Source organism: Anolis carolinensis, chromosome 4, assembly GCF_035594765.1.
Source record: "Anolis carolinensis isolate JA03-04 chromosome 4, rAnoCar3.1.pri, whole genome shotgun sequence".
Classification (NCBI taxonomy): domain Eukaryota; kingdom Metazoa; phylum Chordata; class Lepidosauria; order Squamata; family Dactyloidae; genus Anolis; species Anolis carolinensis.
This window is the reverse complement of record NC_085844.1, coordinates 20,700,441-20,718,935: the sequence shown is the minus strand read 5'-3', so window position 1 is coordinate 20,718,935 and position 18,495 is coordinate 20,700,441. Positions and strand designations below refer to the sequence as shown.

General features: G+C 35.4%; 1 protein-coding gene across 7 annotated transcripts in view; it reads right to left on the bottom strand.

Moving 5' to 3' along the window:
• The window catches only part of trps1 (transcriptional repressor GATA binding 1), a 256,388-nt gene that overhangs the window by 236,338 nt on the left and 1,555 nt on the right, over positions 1 to 18,495 (bottom strand). The window lies entirely within an intron of this gene.

Sequence of the window (18,495 nt, the reverse complement as noted above, 5' to 3'; positions counted from 1 at the left end):
CTTTAAAGTTTAATGGCTAAATGTACATGTAAAGTGAACGGACCTAAAGAGTTTATGGTAACTATCTTGAACAAGTCTGACTGGAATCTTGCTATTTTCAATTGGACTTATGACTTATTACATGTTTCTAAACAGATTAAACTTATTTTTAAAGGACCCAGAAGAGGTGTCATTTATTCAAAATACACTGAATAAATTTATTTTGGGGGCAAAAAACCTAAACAATGCTTCCCACGAATGTTTTTTTTTCTGTGTTCTACCATACAATTTGTAAGAACATTATGGGAGAAAACCTGAGGCTTTCAAAATAGATGAATAGAAGCATGTTAACAAAAGTAACACAGTTTACAATGTTCATACTCAGATTAAAGAGTGTGCATATATATATATATATATATATATATATATATATATATATATATATAGAGAGAGAGAGAGAGAGAGAGAGAGAGAGAGAGAGAGAGAGAGAGTTTCACACATTTAGCATTCTTTTTTTTTGAAACTAATAACTGTAAACAACTTTTTCCTAGTTGCTGAAGTAGTCTTCTTATGGAAGGTACTCGCAAACACATAGCCCACAAACATGTCACTTAAAAACATAAATATCTTGAGAGAAATAAAAAGAAGCACCAATGAATGGCTTATGATTGACAATAGAACTAGGGGGAAATCACACATTTCTGGATGGGGGTTAGAACAAGGTATTCAGCAAGCAAAAGACAACAGCTCAATGATAAAATGGTCATTATCTAAGCATTTCATTCAACCATATGTGAAACTAGTCAACACAGTACGTTTGCAGAATGCTGAAAAATATTTTAACATTCCAGACAATTAATTTGAATGAGCATTATTTCAAGCAGCACAGAAATAAACTAAATGTTTAAGCATGTTTTCTATAAACAATATTTTCCATGACTGAGAAAGCACTTGGAGATTTTTTTAAAACTACATAAAGAGCTAAAAATGCAAAGCTACATTTACTGTTATTGGCATCAAGAATTTTTAAAAATCGTATCACAGGATTGGAGTCAAAACAACTGAATGTGAATATTTATTCCGCCAAGAATGCATCATAACTATCAGCTACAATTATGAGGACACAATTCAGCTGACCTCTGTTAATAAGGAGCTTACTTGGGGAAACCACCATCTTCCTGACCAAAAGAAGGAAAATCATTATACTTAACATAAAATCGTTATATGATATATATATATATGGCAATGTTTTGTTTTCTACATCAGCCTCCGGACACAAATTCAAATCCAAACAAAATCTGTGAAATATTAGGGAACAAGGGAGATGCACGGAAATCCTATAGCTTGCTAGGTTATCCTGTTGCTACAGAAAACTGTGTTTCTTTAGGTGGAGAAGGATTAGATTTTAACTAAGGGGGACACAAAAATGTTATGGGAACCTGATCACAGAAACTTCACTTTTCCTAGCAATCCAAATGTTAACTAGAATGGCTTTCAGGGGAACTCTTTCCTTCCTTTCTTTCAAATCTGAAAAAAATACCTGCTTGTAACTACAAATTATTCTCCTATGCTTGCATGCACTCTTACTAAGATAATGAATGCCAAGAGCAAAACGGAGGTTAATTTTTAATGCCAAATAAGTAATGTCTTTCTGCTTCTAGTCCTGACTGAAAATATTGCAGGAAAGTCTGAAAACGATTAAGTGGCAGTTTCTGTGTAAGGAGCTACTGCTTTTAAGTGTGATTTCTGTAGCATTCACTCCACTGTGGTTAAATTTAGAGTGAAATTCTTATGCACATTAAAAAATAGTAAACCATAGTTTGTTACAGGAAGGAAGGAAGGAAGGAAGGAAGGAATGTATTAAAAAGACAGAGATTCCTAGGCAGTATACTTGCAAAGCATTTTGCTCTATATTTTGTTTCTCTTCCTGCTGAGACATATATAGGTGATTCTGTAGAAATTATACAACCGACAACAGCTGTAATCATTAGGATGTCTTTAAGGATGTTTTCCTTCCACACGTTAAGGCAAATACCACAACATCCCCCTTCTTGTCTAAGTGTTTGAAAATGTCACATTTGCCTTGATATTTCTAAACCAGGGTACCAAACCAGGAGATGTGTGTGCATTTAATTGCCAGTGGTTTACAATTACAATTGCATCCTACCGAAAAAAACATACCACAAAGTAATTTTATTGTGCTCAGACAACAACAGGTTGCTTGGATGAATAAAAGCGGAAGGAAGAGTACACATGTGTTTACACTGTGGCCTTCAAAGTTAAGCAGTATCTAGAATAAAGAAGAATTTTCAAGGAAAACCCAAACTACTGATTCTGACAAGTATTTACATTTTAAAAGATCCCACCATGGTGACACTCTTGAAATTTATAGTGATGTCATCAAAACAAAGCTATAGAAAATTCAGCACAGTAACAATATCAATGTCATTGATTTCATGATAGCACTGACTTAAGTTCAAATTATGTAATTAATTACAACTAGATTCTGTACCTATGGCAAAATTACTTATAGCTAACATTTTCCCATTAACTGTGAGCTTTGAGTTATCAACTTCTAAAAAACTCCCATTTTTCAAATACAAAAATACAATATGTGTTCTCAACAAAACATTTCGGGGGGTGAGGGGGTGCTTTTTTTTAAAAAAAAATCTTATTGTGTTGCCAAAGGCTCTTATGGCCAGAATCACAGGGTTGTTGTGTTTTTCAGGCTGTATGGCCATGTTCCAGAAGTATTCTCTCCTGACGTTTCACCCACATCTATGACAGGCATCCTCAGAGGCTGTGAGGTATATTATCTTATTCTCAAAGTATAGTGCAATGGTCCCTCAGTATTCATTGGGGTTTGGTTCCAGACCCCACCTTTTGTAGATAGCAAATTCAAGTCGCATTATATATAATGGTATAGGAACATAGCACCCTTATATAAAATGGAAAAATCAATGTTTGCTTTCCAATTTATTTATCTTTTCAGAGGAAGGATTCAAGCCATGGATGGTTGAATCTGTAGATACAACCAGCCAACTAAATGTACCTAAAAACCCTAAAGACACCAGATCCCATCTGTTCCAGGAAGCTAAGCAGAGTCAACCCTGGTTAGTACCTTGGATGGCATACCACTAATTAATACCAAGTTCTGTAGGTTATGTTTCAGAGGAAATAACTAGCAAAACCACCTCCTTACACAACAAAGCCCTATGAAATTTATGGGGTCGTCATAAGACTACAAGTAATTTGAAGACACATACATACAGTTTCCAGGTGATTATGCTTATCACTTTCTTTGCTAGAATCATTAAGAACAAGCTGCAAAATTCTATACCAGATTGCAGTAACTCAATATTACACAGTATTTATATTCCTAAAGAGCCTTATCTACATTATTTCAACATTTCAACATTTTTTCTAAGCTACCCTGTAAATTATGCTAATGTTATTATCTCTAATAGAGGAGGCTGACGCTCAGTCTGCTCATATATAAGTATAGTCAGAAGAAATCACAGTAAGACAAAGTCAGAAGTTGCACCCGAAATTCAACAATGAAGTAAGAAACAGAGTGGGTATGGACAAAGTATTTGCCACAACAGTAATTGAAAGCACAATTTACATTTCACAGAACAAAATAAAAAAAGAATATTTTCTATTACTACAGAAAGATAAAACCACTCAAGCTTACTATCAAATTGTGAAGGATTGTGCCTTTGTGTTGTCGAAGGCTTTCATGGCCGGGATCACAGGGTTGTTGTATGTCTTTCGGGCTGTGTGGCCATGTTCCAGAAGTATTATCTTCTGCTGTTGCTTACGGCATTTGTCGAATTTAGGAGAGAATACTTCTGGAACATGGCCACACAGCCCGAAAGACATACAACAACCCTGATTGTGCCTTTGATTATATGCTCTCTGTCTGGTATCATTTCATATTGTGTAAGCATCATAAGATAGCACAAACCTTTTCTAAATTCAAGTATATGGTCATATATGCATCTTGAACCCTGGGAGTATAAACCCAATCATTAGTAATCAATTAAGTAATCCCCACAAGTGGCAAGTAGATCTATCAAGAGATGCCACTGGATTACAATTCCTATCGTTCTTAATGTCTGTTGTGTAAGATAAGGCTGATATGAGTTGCAATCCAACAACATTTGAAGAAATAGATATCATCCACATCTGTGCTTCTCTAGAACATGCTGAAAGATGTGATTGGACACCAGCACGTAGATCATGAACAATCTACTGCTGGGCAATCTAGACACATTTCTCTTCAGATCTCTGAACTTCTAATTCCATTCTTGCTTAACCTGCCAACATCACCACCGCTTGAGTACATCCCTACCTTAATGTTATTTCTGCTTTCCCACTCCCTTCCTGAAGAAAATTGCAAGTTCTGGCAATCTTTGAATCTTTCTTATGCTCCTGGGCCACCACCATCAGACTTTTAATTCCTTCATTTTTGTCATTTTATCTCGAATTTTGTCATGACAGAAAGGCAGATTTTTCAGCCACTTCCCGCAATTGAGGTGCCTACTGTAGGAGGATCAAATTCTACTTCTCTATCACCATGAAACTTGCATATTTGCTTTCAATGGGTACCCTATTTCTTTAAGGAAAAACAATATAGTTATATGCTCAAGACAAGAAGATACAGCATTTTAAATTGCACACACTAGATCTCAACAGATTATTCCATTTCACCCTGCTGCTCTAGTAAATTCCTTGAGCTAAAACCCTATTACCCATTGAAAACAATTACACTTACTACTGAACAGACATCTACAGGATTACAGAATTAAGTGACAAGCCCAGATGCAATGTAAAGTGTTTGGAAACAGGATACTGATTTACTAAAATAAATTAGATTTTATATTATATATATGACCATTGAGAGATGGCAATCTTAATTAAGGCCATATATTAAAAGCAAAGACTTACTCACTAAATGTCTTGAAACAAGTTCCCCAGGTCTATACAAGAAACAAACAATAGTAGATAGATCACCCAAGAAGACTCAAGGAGGAAATAGTCCTACAGCCTTATACCACCAATAGTAAAAAGTGAGAAGCAACCAATAAAAACCAGGCGACTAGAAAATTGTAAGACAGTCCCAGGAAACTATATAAAGCACTTTCATCACTGTTTATAAGCTACAATCAATGGATGGTGATGTAGTGAGTAATCACAAAAAGAGCAAGCATTGTTCTGTGTTTCTCCTGACCAGTCTGTTGGGAAATCCTCTTCGATCTTTAACAAAGACAACATCCAGTTGATGGGTCTTCCTTAATTAAATAATATATGTGGAGCAAACCTTACCACCTTAAATCATTGTGTTAAATTCTTTTTTTTCATGCCAAATTTATTTTAATCACTTTTCTGTTTTCTTTCGTAAAATAATTCAGCCAATCAAATCAAGCCAAATCGCTCAATTCATTATCCTTTTTCATCCAAATGCTGTAAACAGCTTGAAAACAAACGAAGCAAACTGGAGACCTGCTTAGACTTCTAATCTTCTTCTGACTTGACAAACATCCCATTCTGAAAGACCTTTTAAAAACTAGTCACAGTGTGTAGTTAGGAAGAGTGGGGCTTGAAGTCTTTCATTTTTTTTCCAGTCTCTTCCTTGCCCATTAGTATCTGTGTCAGAATTCTCATTATATCACAGTAAATACTTGAAACCCATTGAAGTCTTAAAGCAAAAAAGAAACACATATGTCCCCTGAATATTTGTGTGCACACACACAAACACACACACACACACACAGTGTACTCTACTTAAGAGAATTTAATTTGCACGTATTCTAGAAGGGATGTGACCTGTGTTCATTCATTCATATATACTTTGCAGAAAAGGAAATTGTACCTACATAAAACAAAAGTATCTCAGATCTTTTCTTCTTAACATAACTAAAATTATTACTATGCCAATTTAGTATGCCATAAAACATAAAGAAACAAGACCCTTCACATTAGAGTATTGGGGGGTTTTGAAGAAAAAGCATGTCTAATTAATGTCTATGAGTTTTTTAAAAAGATGTGAGTCACACTTTGTAGTATTCTCACAAACAATACTTTTTCCTTTGTGCTCCAATTTAACTTCTGCCGCTTTAACATAGAATAGAGGTTACAGGTGGGATAACAACACAAGTGGAATCATTGATTTAGTCTGGCTAATACAGTACTTTAAAGAAGCTTCATTTATCGGACATCTACCAATCTCCACAGGTACTGGTTAAACTGAGAGTCAGTCTGAATAGGGCAGTCAATGAAAGCAGTTAATGCTGAGTACTTTAGCACCAAATCACAGTAAACTCTCAATTAACCAGAACTCAAGCAACCAAAACTCTCAAGCAACTGGCAAAAAATGCAATCAATAAGCAGATTTTAATCAAATGGTATTGCATTAAATTTTTCATTTGTCTTCATTTGATTTTGATTACTGTATTTCAATAATAAGTTCCAAGTCAATACAGAATTTATGGTATAGTATGGGGTATAGTATTAGCCTGGTCATTTTTAAAAGTAACTCCCAAGCAACCAGAAGCTTCATTTATCAGACATCTACCAATCTCCACAGATGCTGGCTAACTGAGAGTCAGTCTACTGTATTTATGTTTACAGACAATTCAAGCAAGACATTGCAGAATGTCTTCTCAATAGTGTTTAATAACTGAACCCACAAAAGTGCCTACATGAATGCAATAGGGGTTTTGTGTGTGTGCTTTTACACCACTCTACAAAAATATACTTGAGGGGCAACAAACTTTATGTTTATAAATATAGCATATGACATTTTGGGCTGTCTAAGGAAAGAATGGAATTATTTTGAACGTAAATAAAACAGTCAAGGAAGCTATGACTCTGAATTTGCAGGAACAGAATTGTTGATAAGCCCTTAGACACCTCTCATTCATAGAGTCACTACAAGTCGAAGTAGAATTGACAGAAAATAAGCCAACAACTACACCAACATAAAAACAAAGATTTCCATATGAGACACATATCTGTACGTAAACTAGAGAAGCAATCCAAACATACATTGTCAATTAATTCAAACTGACAAATGCTTTACTATGCTGTACAACTACAATACATGCTGTTAGCACCTTTTGGTCTACTTTATTTCCATAAGGCAAGAAACATGAGATTTAACCATCCCAAAACTCTAACACTCCTACAGTATATTCAGCTGGAATTCCAAAGATTAAATTACATCAATTTACTGGAAAGTACAGAATATACAAGTCCCAGTGTAATACTGACAACTCTTTACGGTTAGCTCAAAGGCCAATGGCATTAAAATCAGATCATTGCAACACTGCATTTGAAGGGTGATTTTTGGCATATACAGCGAAGGAGCTGCATTTTCCTGCTATCTTTATTAGGGATGCCCAGAGATATGGACATCTGGAGGTTTGGAGGCAGAATTTGTTTATGGACCAAAATCAGTTCTGGAATTTACTCTTTCTATTTGTTCCATAGATTCTCAGCTCTATCTGACCCTTAGATCAATGCAGATTTTTGTCTGAAGGGGTCAAACACTGAGAATATATCTATTTTAAGAAGGAATGGGTTGAGTCTAACAGATCTAAACAACGTTCTAGATGTTAAACCAGTTGTTCTGTGCTTTAGACGCATACGCCTTGAATGTAAATTATCTATTTCTACTACTAAAGCATGTTTTTAAAGATTAAGACCCCCTACTGATATTTAATGTGGTTACATGTATTAGTAGATCAATAGTAGCAGTAGTAGTAATAGTAGTATTAATTCCTCAGTCAATCACTGCCTACAGATTTGCATACATATGGTGCTGTTACGGGGTGAAAAATTACTTTAAAAATATTGAACAACTTCGGATTGAATTTATTTTGAAAAACGTTTTAGATCATACAATGTACACTTGCAAGATACCTAAACTTTTAAAATAATGTTACATCTATTTTCTACTCCCTCACAAAAAAATAAGACTAATTAAAGATTACAATCTAGTCCTATTAAAACCAACCAGGTGCTTGCTGCAGACTTTTATATCGTTTCAATGGAATTTGCGCACTATTTCACTGCAGTATTGATGGGAGAAACACTGATATATGCCCACTTGTGTAGGAATATATTATTTTCCAACAGCAAAGTTGATTTTCTTTTTACTTTGAAATACGTGTATTGTATTACTAAAAGCCTTCATAAAAAAACTGAACCAGGAACATTTATGCATTTTGTTGTTGTATGCTATCAAGTCATTTCTGACTTATAGCAACATGAAGGGGTCACTAATACGGAGTTTTATTGGTGACATTTTTTCAAATGTAATTTGCACTTGCCTTTCTCCAAAATTGAGAAAATGCAACTTGCCCAATGTCACCAATGGATTTTCATAGCTGAGTGAGGATTCAAAGCCTGGTCTCATAGTTCAGATTCAGACTACAATATAATGTAAGTTCTCTTTACGTTATTTAAAAATCATACACAGAGAGGGAGGGAGGCAGGCAGGCAGATCAGAGTAAAATATACTGTAAATTCTGTGTACGTACCTGCATACAAAATATAATAGATCCAGTGATTTAAAGATATGCTGCCTTCTGCACTGTATGCTTGAAACCTATTCAGATATTTACACTCCCCATTTTAGAGGAATACTGCTGCCAACAGCCGGCGGGAAAAAAGTACATAAATCAAAATATGTTACCTTTGTTCAAACAATACTGCTGTTCATTATATAATAGAAACTGTCATACTTAATCTCCCAGGAACCTAGAAATGGTAGATTCCTTGGCCAGAGGTAGTTTGAAATGGTTTCAGGCAAAACTGAAACATAGTATTTAAGTAAATCTTGTATAGGAACTTAAACACAATTGATGAACTTTTTACATCAGCTTCAACGTACGGAATTTTAAGCTTCACAAATGAACTAATAAGCCTGGAAAATGGAAAGCATTATCCATGGCATTAGCTTTGCAGAAAATAAGTTTTCCAATAATATCCCACCCTTTTCTTCTTTGCTATTAACATGAGTTTAAGTGACATGTATAAAAGAATCTTGGAATACCAGTAGCAAAAAATATTCAATCTCCTTGGAACAATTCCAGTTAAATTTTATTAACATACATAGCCAGTTTCCAAACTATACTATTGCAGTGTAAGTTTTTTTTTTTTTGGTATTATCGATGCACTTGCGTGATAGATACCAATTTGGTAACTGGAGGGTTTCCAAGTTTTATTTGTTCAAAAAAGAGGTACCAAATCAAATTTGGAAAATTCATGTTTAAATAAGAAAACATGACTTCAAATCCGATGAAGTATAGGGAACCAAGTAATATTTTTTGGATGAAAACATATATACCATGTGATGTGCAAACTAGTTATTATATAGTACCTGGGTTAAACAGCTTTGTTTTATTGCTTGTTATTACATGCCTTCAAGTCGTTTCTGACTTATGGCAACCCTAAGGGATTTTTTTGGAAATATTAGTTAAAGATGGGGTTTTCCATTGTCTTCCTTTGAGGTTGAGAGAATATGACTTGCCCAAAGTCATTCAGGGAGCTTCCATGACCAAGTGTCAATTTGAATGCTGCTCTTCTAGAGTCCTAGTTCAACACTCAAAACTACAGTAGAGTCTCACTTATCCAAGCTAAACAGGCCGGCAGAAGCTTGGATAAGCGAATATCTTGGATAATAAGGAGGGATTAAGGAAAAGCCTATTAAACATCAAATTAAGTTATGATTTTACAAATTAAGCACCAAAACATCATGTTTTACAACAAATTTGACAGAAAAAGCAGTTCAATACGCAGTAATGTTTTGTTACAATTACTGTATTTACAAATTTGGCACCAAAATATCACCATATATTGAAAACATTGACTACAAAAATGGCTTGGATAATCCAGAAACTTGGATAAGCGAGGCTTGGATAAGTGAGACTCTACTGTATTGCACTACAGTTTGTCATACGGCCTTAATACTAGCAAACTGACTTCAACTACACAACCAAAACAAATGCCCAATGCACTATGTATAGAATATATTATTAAAAGAATATGTATTAACTTGAAGATTTACAATCAGACTCTTAGCTATCTAGTTGTATAGCAAAAAAATAAATAAATCCCAACATACTCTTTGCTCAACTGTTTCTCTCCGAAAACAACTACATGTCAATGGTAATTTCTTTTTTCCAGTCCACATAATCAAAATGCATTTCTCCTTAAGTGAAAATTACAAGAAACACCTATATAGGAAAACATCTTTGAACAGCACGTGCTGGAAGGAAAGTTAAAGACAGAAATAACACCAAGATTTGAACTCTAAGGAGAAATGACATTTTACAAAGTTGTGCCATGGAATTATAGTCGTCTCCTTTGGGTGGGGTACACTTTGCCTGGGTGGAGCACCTCCCCTAAAGGGAGGAAAGACTGGCAAAAGCAGACTTGGCCTTTGAGAGGTTCTGAAGTTTGCCAACTTATAGCTGCACTAGCGTCTATCTTCACCAAAGCATCTTTTTGCCTAATCCGGTTAGAGACAGAAAATTCATGGGTGTAAAAAGTCTAACTTGGATATGGGAAAACTGACTGTGACAGATGATAAAAACAAATACTAGGCTTTAAACACTACAGCTAACTATTGCAAGGAATCATAATTACCATCATACATAGTGAATTGTGAATCACAGACAGTTCCCTTTCTTGGTAGGCATGACACTCATAAAGTCAAAAGAAATATATAAAAAAGAGCAGCAGCAGAATGAAGCAACAGTGGATTTAATTATTCTTTTTTAAAACAAAATTCTTGACTGAAAACAGACTGATTGCTCTTTGACATACCACTTCTCCATTGTTTCTGTTTCTGTTTTTTGCTTTACTTTAACAGATATAAATTATTCTTTGACACCTTTCTTTTAAAAAATTGAGAATACCAATGATACTTTCAAAGAGCAACTGGTTCTTCAAAGACAGAGAAGGAATGGGGAGAGGAAGAAAGAACGATAATACGTTTCAAAACTTTTATGTGGAAACTTTGCTCTTTTTTCAATGAATATACATTACAAGCACTTAAAATGCATCAGTACCGGCAAAACTCATTTGCAGAAATTGAACACAGCTCAGTGGAAAGGCCTTTTTGAAAAAAATAATCATAACAACTGATTGAAAACAAGAATAAAAATAACTCCATCAAGAGGGTCTTTCTTTTTCAGGTTTTCAGCCTGGTTTTTCCTGAGACCTTTTTTTTTTTTTTTTTAAAGGCAGTTAGGCCACTAAAACCAATCCAGAACATTATTAAAAGTTAAAAGCTACCAATTACTTCTGTCTGTTCTTTTAAAGCAAAGTTTGGCATTACGTCAGTCGGTTTAAAGAAAACAAGAGAGAGCACACAAGAGAGAAAGGGAGAGAGAGGAAAAGTTTCCTTCTCGTATAAATAAAACCACCAGGGAAGGTGTCTAGCCTCTTGTAAAGTGTTTATTGCAAAATTTTAAAACAGCAAGTTACATTTTGAAAAATATTATTTAAATAAAATTTTAGAGGAAGAAGAAAAGTTAATCCACGTTTAAGGGGCAAAACTAAGACTTATCATATACAAAATGCCAATGATTACCAAGTGTTTTGGAATCAGAGAATACATTGAAGATGCCTACAAATAAAGCGAGCAAGAAACATCAATATAACCCATAGACTTCCCAAACAAGGTGAGCCGTTTTCAGATATTAGCAACAGACACCACCCAAGTTCCATATATGTCTTAAGGTGTTTATCTGCATGAACACAGGCATGTTATAAAAACCATTGGATAATCTTCAGATACAGTATTTTACAGGATGATATGCATCCTACAGCATACACACACAAGTTTAAGAGGAAACATTTGGGATGTTAGAGAGTGAGCTACTAGAGAGAGCAGAAACTCTCCATGTGTGTGGTTAATGAGGCGTACAGAAAAACATGCTGAATTTGCGACACAGGGTGAGGAAAGTCTCAAATACGCCATTTCTGTTTCCTCTAACTGGGCAATATGGACATCTCAAACCAGATACAATTAAACAACAAATAAAGATTACAAAATAACCTACAAACTCAAACTGGAAACTAGCAGGAATATGCAAGTTATATGATTAAAATTTGTAAGACCTAGATTTAAAAAAAAAAACTTTCCCTACCTGATTCAAGGGTCGAGTGGGATACAAAATCTGGGCATTGCTCACTGGATAAGAATTTCCCCCCAAAATGAAATTTTCTTTCACTCCTCCAACTTCTAATATTGCTGAGATTGTGATACTGAAAACGTTTCACAGCTAGAACTCTCTCATTTGCTACGTTCACATTTCCATGGTCATTTTGCCAGCCCCTTTTCTTTGGATGCCAAAACTTTATTTCCTAATACTCAATTGAAGTTTTAAGTTACTGTAATGCTAGAAATGTAGGCACAGAAAGGAAATTTCATAGGGAGCAGAATTCCTATGGAGGACAATACTCTCATTACTGTCCCATCCCTGTAGCAACAGCCCTAGTGCTACTTTAGGAGCTTTTCCCCATCCAAATTCCAAACTAAAGCTTTTTGGAGCTGTGCAGGTGTGTGGACTGTGCACCCAGTCACCTGATACCTTTAAAAATGCTTAAAAGTGGGACACTGGGCCATACACTGGAAGATATTGCAGTACGGCATCATTTAAGTAATGAAGACGGAAGAAAACCACTTTAGGACCAGGATTTTGTAGATTGATAAAACCAACATTAGCAAGCCCTGTTAAATGAATAGTTTTCCAAATATTTTAAATAAATGCAAGAATCATTCTAAAATTCAAATCCTATGGTGCCTTTAGTAAACCTTTGTCACACAGTGCTTGATCTATATTAAGGGGCTAGAACAGACATGGGCAAACTTGGGCCCTCCCGGTGTTTTGGACTTCAACTCCCACAATTCCTAACAGCTGGTAGTTTGCCCATGTCTAGGCTAGAAGATGCTTTCATTAACCTTGATCCTTGGCTCAAGTAGCTTACTTCGAACTGACAAAGTCACACTGAAATCAGTATTCGTCATTATCATAAAGATTTTTTCGGGCATATGACTTTTTTGACTGAACATGTAGTTAATAGATTGAGCTAATAATATCAAATCTATCTGGATTATGAATTAGCCCAATTAGTATTTGAATCAGCAGTACCATCTAATATGTTTATTTACATACACATTCTACTGTGTTCAATGAACTTACTCTCAAGTAAGGATACACAGAATTATAGCCTTAAACTGATTCATGCTGCAATCTTAGGCTAACCCAAGAATAAATCCTAATCAATTTAACAGAACTTATTTCTGAGTAAACTTCTACATGTTTTGTTCTAAATAACATTGCAACCGGACAACACAATCGCATACACCATTTCCTAGGAGTAAATCATAGCATACATAATAGAACTCAGTTCTACACATATAGTTTTATGCTATTAATGGAGTAAACTAGTTTAAACTGAAGGATTAACATTTAATTGGTTTTTATGTTCTGTTTTCAAAAGGTTTCAGAATCAACTATCATTGTTTTCTATCTAGCACTGAACCTAACCAAAGAAATATTAAAAGAATCTATATGTGGGTTGAGATTTTAACTGTCAAATCTAAATCATAACAATACATGCAGAAGTTCAGAAAGCATGATACAAGTCTAAATAAATGCCTTCACTTTTCTTTTGAAATATTCACAAAGAAATAAAAGTACACAATTAGCTTCTTCAACAGTTAATAATCAGTGCTATTTTAAAAGTAATTATTAGCTTTCCATGTTCACTCTTTAATCATTAAATCAATCAACACCAGTGGTGTGATAAAATTTGTTAGGAAATGGGAAAGTATTAATTTGTGAGGAAAAGAATGAATCTAAAATGAAAAATGAAAAAAATATATAACAAAACTTAGCTTTCTAACAATAATCCCAAAAAGCATTTTGGTAACATGGGTAGGTAATCAACGTATTCTATAGCTGAAAGTTAAATAGCTAAATCATCTTAAATTATTTAACTTAGTGAAAGTCATCCAACTATTTATTATAGTTGCCTCTGTGTGTGTGTGTGTATGGGTATGTTATTGAAGGGGGGGTAGGCTTTCTTTTTACCTGCAAACCTGAAAAGGATAAAACCCGCCAAAAAAATTTCCTGCTTTTAACTTTTTAAAACATAGTATAAGCCTAATTTTAATCATCCATATTTTGTACAGTGAGGTGCAGTACTTGGCACAGAAAGTCCTACCCAAGGCTGCCAAAAACACAAATCCAAACTACCTCACCAGTTGTCTTGAGGAAACTAAATTAAGCAAAAGTAAACACAAAGTGGAAAATTGTCAGTCTGCTGGGATGAATGGCTTCATTTTATAAACTAACCAAAAATCTGAACATCAGAACATATTGCTGTCTGAAGTCAATAATTTGACCAACACCCTGATCCCAACCCCATTACGGGAAAAGTCTCGTTAATTCATACAGACCTTAAATCTATCTAAATATTCTTGAAATTGTGGTCCGTAAGTCCCTGTGCTGTTTTGACAACCGAAACAAACTGGTATTAATTCCCATTTAGCTTTTCTATGAAAAAAAAATAATAACTTTTTCCAGCTAGATGTGCTCAATTTTTAAACCATAGACCTTTCACCATAAAGACCTTGTCAGAATGGCAACAGATAAGTTTTCAGTTAATATTATTTGTGAAAAGTCAGCCCTATATATTCAGTTACACACAAACTAATGCTAAAACTTACTGATAATGCAATGGTGAAAACCATATTGTCAGGTTTGATCAATATTTTTCGGGAAGGACATGTCTTAAATTAGTTTTTGAATGGTTATAGTTTAATCAAAAATATGGTCATTTCTAAAAATGGATCTAGAAAGCAAGTGTCTTCAAACCTTAACATTAACTATTAATTGGTCAACACAGCCTTCAGAACCAAAAACACAAGGCACTCCCTAAGAGCTTCAGTCAATATGAAAAACAAAATTAAGAGTCTGCATGCTGAAATCTAATGAGCAGCTACTGTAAGAAGCATTTGTACAAGAAATGCTGTAGACATTTTTACTGCCTACATTAATAGAGCTAAACTATGCAAATAGCCTATATGCATACACATTCATTAAGAATACTTATATAGCAAATTTAGAATGTGAAAGTAGATTTATGAAAGCTGCAGTCCTCTGCACACTATGGGGCCTAAAAAACCTAAAATCACCATATCCTGTCTGATCTAGGAAGCTACGTTGGGTCCGCTCTGGTTAGTACTTGGATGGGAGACCACTAAGCAAAACCAGGTGCTGTAGGCTATATTTCAGAGGAAGGAACCAGCACAACCATCCCCTGAGTATTCATATTCCTAGTAACCCTCTTTCATGAGGTCGTCGTAAGTCAATAGGCGGCTTGAAGGCACATACAGACATTGCACAAACTTACTCCAGAGTACATCAATAGTCTTGGGGGGATTATTCCTGATAAGATCACTAAAACTTGTGCTGCAAAAATGGTATTTTACATTTATAGTGTGGGATCTTCGTAGCTATATTAAAAAAATTAGCACATTATTTTATAGATATATAAACCTACATTCTGTATTTAAAAAGCTCGACCGAGTTCACATTACTGTTGGAAAGCATGCATCCAACTATTCCATAGACCTGATTATGCTAATGTGTACATTAAGCAATACATAAAATTAAAAACTGGCTAAATTTATCCACCAAGGCTTCAAATAGCAGGTTGTACAAGTGGCTACTTTGGGGAAGTAACTATGCCCTTCTTCAGACTAATCACCCTCAGAACATTTCACTCTTCAAATGAAAATATATACATTGAGGCCCAAACAGTTACTATCCTAATCCAAGAAATGGAGGCTGAAAACGAGAAGTTTGTCATAAACTTGCATTAAGGTACGTGTATATAAACACTCAGGCTCCATAAAAAGTGAGTTTATTTTCTTCATTACTTGAACGCATAATACTGAAAAGTATCACAGTGCATCGTAAACAAAATTCCCTCTTAAGTAACAGCTCGAAACTTAATCGTATAAGTTTTAAATCGTGAATATGGCACTCTAGATCAGAGTATTTACTTACCCAGCTGCATTATAGTCTAAATAGTAATGCATAATTTATAATGTACAGTTTAAACAATCTTACATCTCTTTAAAAGAAGAAAATCCACTATGCCTTTTTCTTAAAGACAGAAGAAAACCTGAAGTCCTCCATTTGTTTGGATTAGCCATCTCTGACAAACTTTCACTACAGACCTTTTTTTAAAAGCCTCGCAAAATGTTGATATCATTTCCAGACGGTTTTGTCAGCATCACGATTTACAGGAAATAGTTGGTGTTCTCATGAAAGCCCTGCATTTACTCTCATTTAGTCTCACAGGGACTTTTTTTTAAAAAAAAAACTTTCTTAGCAGTCCACTTTTACTAATATTTTGATTCTGTCACTCCGCTGAAATATTTGAAAAGCTTTTCTCACCTAATGGATGCCCTGCACACATGAGGACAGGCACGGCCTTCTGTTAGAAAGAACTACTGTAAACTTTTATAGTTGTTCTTTTGTCATCGTAAGGAACTAACTCGTAAGGAACTACCACTTAACACTCATTTGCACTTCATATTTATAACTCTGGCTTCGTTTCTTACCTTATCCACGTTACATTTTATAAAATACTTTTTTAAAATCTAGAGATGTCAAGAGTACTGTAATTAAAGCATCCAATAGCAATGCTCTGGAGCATGGTGGTATTAATAAATAGGCTGCCAGCCTTCCTAAAACAAGAATTGTGAAAAAGTCTGGCACAACACATCCCCAAAGTTTTTATACCCTATTATTATTACCACCATTTATTTTACCTGCCAATATTAACAAGCAAAACGATCAACAGCATGCTAGAAATGCACATATTTACGCACAGAATTTGACATCCATATTCCTTTCTAATACCTTACTTGCCCTTTTTCCTCAATTATACTCCAATTTTGTTCCAAATCTTTGTCACTGGCAGCAGTGTGAACACAGAGTTGATTCCTTATGATACTTCCTCATATTTACTTCTTCCATTTGGCCCATTTTTTTTCTCCTCTCTTTCAGTGATTTGGGTTTGACATTTGTGGGTGGGAAAAGAAAAATAGGGGCTTTATAAGATTCTGGTTGGTATTAGTTCTTTAAAAAAAAGAAAAAGAAACCTTATCTAACAAGGTCTTAAAACTTCTGAAATGGCACCTTCTTTAGTAGAAATTGTAGATACAAACAGAAATGCAAGCAAAAGAACTTATTGAAAAACTATCAAGACGTCAGACGGAAGATTAAAAGAGCACAGTCCTAGAAAGTTGTATGAAGTTTTCCTTTAAGATCAAAGGCAGAGATAGGAGAGGACTCATGGAGCCATAACAACAGCAACACCCCCCCCAAAAAAAAGAAAAAAGAAATAGAGCTCTGGCTGATTTAAAAAAAATAGCAAAACCTTCCCAACCATCATTATGGGTCACAAGTTACAATTAAGAAGAATCCAATCTTCCCTTCTTAAAGAATTAGGAAGTTTGCACCTCTTCATTCATTCAGTTCCTTAAAGTGGGGGGGGGGGGGAGGAAACCTGTCACACACATCCATAATCCAAGCAAAGATGGAGGGGAGAGAGGGGGGGGGAGAGGGGGAGAGGGAGAGAAAAGTCACTGGACGCTCCATAAAGTAACGTATTGCAAACCTGTGAAACCTGTGCACAAGGTCCTGGCCTTTGTGAAGAACTTCCTAACTCCTTTCAAAGAAGCACAACCCAAACCAAAAGTGTCATATTTTGGGGAGAAAAGAAATCAGGATGAAAAAAATCCCACCCTGATCTAAAGAGTTATAAATTCATCACCCTTCTTCAAAAGTAACACAGAGAACTACCCAAAGTCTCTTTTCAACAAGAGGGGGGGGGGGGAAACTTACTACTTTCTCATGATTATCTCCCCTACAAGCCCAGACTTTTGGCCACCACCGTGCCCATTCTTTTAAAAGGATGGGTCAAAACTGAAAATGTGCAAAACTCTGGGATGTTTGCGCCAAATAAAAAAGTGGGAAGAGGTATCCCACATTAAGGATGCAATATTTGCCAGTGCAAAAAAGAAAAGACCCCCCTCCCTCCCGCTTTACACACTTTCTCCCTCTAAAGAGGAGAGTGAAATCAAAGCTTAACCCACAAAAAAAGGAGGGGACTCAGGGGAGGGGAGTCAGGAAAGACACCAGCAGCTTCCAAAGTTGTCTTTTCTTGGTTTTGGAGGAGGGGAGGGTTTGGGGGAAAGGGGAAGGGGGGGCTCCAGGGGGAAGGGCTTCCCTTTGGCTGCTGAACTTGACCCCTGCTGACTCCTCTCTCCAAAGAAGGGCTCCTGCAAGTTTTTTCCCTCGCCAAGTCTCCCATTATTATTGTATTTTCTGTGCTGAAGATCAACATGTTTTTGACCCCATTACAAAAAAAATAAAATAAATAATGATAGACTGGGGGAGGAAAAGGAAGAGGAGG